The sequence below is a fragment of the Euprymna scolopes genome, chromosome 12 (assembly GCF_053919585.1).
Source record: "Euprymna scolopes isolate OS-2025 chromosome 12, ASM5391958v1, whole genome shotgun sequence".
Taxonomy (NCBI): Eukaryota; Metazoa; Mollusca; class Cephalopoda; order Sepiida; family Sepiolidae; genus Euprymna; species Euprymna scolopes.
In genome coordinates this window covers 42,283,407-42,284,900 of record NC_136493.1, presented here as the reverse complement: position 1 = coordinate 42,284,900, position 1,494 = coordinate 42,283,407, and positions in this window count along the sequence as shown.

The window sequence follows — 1,494 nt, the reverse complement described above, 5'->3', positions numbered from 1 at the left end:
ATATATATATATATATATATATATATATATATATATATATATATATATATATTCAACATTCAGTACTGTTTCGCTGTTTCACAGCTCATCAGAACGACAAGACAAGCAACTACCTCAAGCCAAGCTCAAAACCAGATCGCCCGAGCGATTGTAAGAGCTGTTAACCGTTGCGCTAGACAGTGAATTAACAATGTTTTGACCCTGTACACAGTACCTAAGCTCTATTTGTTTACACAAAGAGCATCGATTCATACGCTAATGAAAATTGGTATATCACTTTCCAAATGCTCAACCTTTGATAGGGAGCATTATTATATATATATATATATATATATATATATATATATATATATGTGTGTGTGTGTGTGTGTGTGTGTGTGTGTGAGGGGGTGTTAAGTACAATATACTGATCAATAGTTACTAAAAAATAGGGGGAAATATTAATACACCAAGCCTCAAAGAAAAGGAAAAGAAAACAACAATGGCTCCTGACAATAATCGGATTCCCGATAGAAAACGCTTGAGAAAAAAATATAGCCGAGTAACAACTTTTGGGCGGCATTCTATATAATATGCCTGTCGAAAGTAAAAAGACTGCTCAGCAAATGGAAAATATATCCAGAAAGATCGGGAAAAGGAATACCTCTTTCGTGTCAATCAGACGTGTCTAAATAATCAATAGTTTATTCTCTCTTTAATAATATATTCGAAATCTGCATGAATCAAAATAACATACTTAAGAATATTTTACGGCCGGGCAACGATTTTATTTCATTATGCACCGTTTAATAGGACTATGTTTTTTGAATGCCGAAACGATGCAACTATCGCGTTATTTCTGTATTCACGTTGATAACAGAAGTTAAGCAGCGTTGTGCTCGGCCAGTACTAAAATGGGTGACCATTTGCGAATTCCAGGTACTGTTTGTGCTCTCTGCTTATCTTTGCATTGTTTCCAGTCGTCCTGAAGTTCTCCTTGCCACTCGACTCAAACAGAGCCTATTCAGGTTATGTGTGAATGGGAATTGCGTAAACCTTTGCTTCAGAATTCCATGCGTAGCTACCCTTACAAGGGATATATCTTGTCTCTCGAGACAAAACAGAGGCTTCCATTTCCACTATCAGTTTTCATCTATAAGATTTTTAAAAATATTGTAATACTAGACTACCCGTGACACGTTGGGTTAGTATGTCATATTAGCTATAGAATTCATGTATGAGCGTGACACTTGTGACGTAAAGAAAATAGTTTTTTTTTGACATAACAGAAACATTTGTATGAAAGTATATTAAAATGAAAAAAAGAATATAGATAGATGTCTATAAGTCGTTCTGTTTATTATAATTGATTATTTTAGGAAAAAAAATTACAGTTACTGAATTATAAGTAGTTGGCGATACATAAAGGTAAATGTGCACTGAACAGATACCATAATATTTATTATCGTTAAATTCAAATTATGATATATCTGCTTTGTTTTTACACTACCCTTT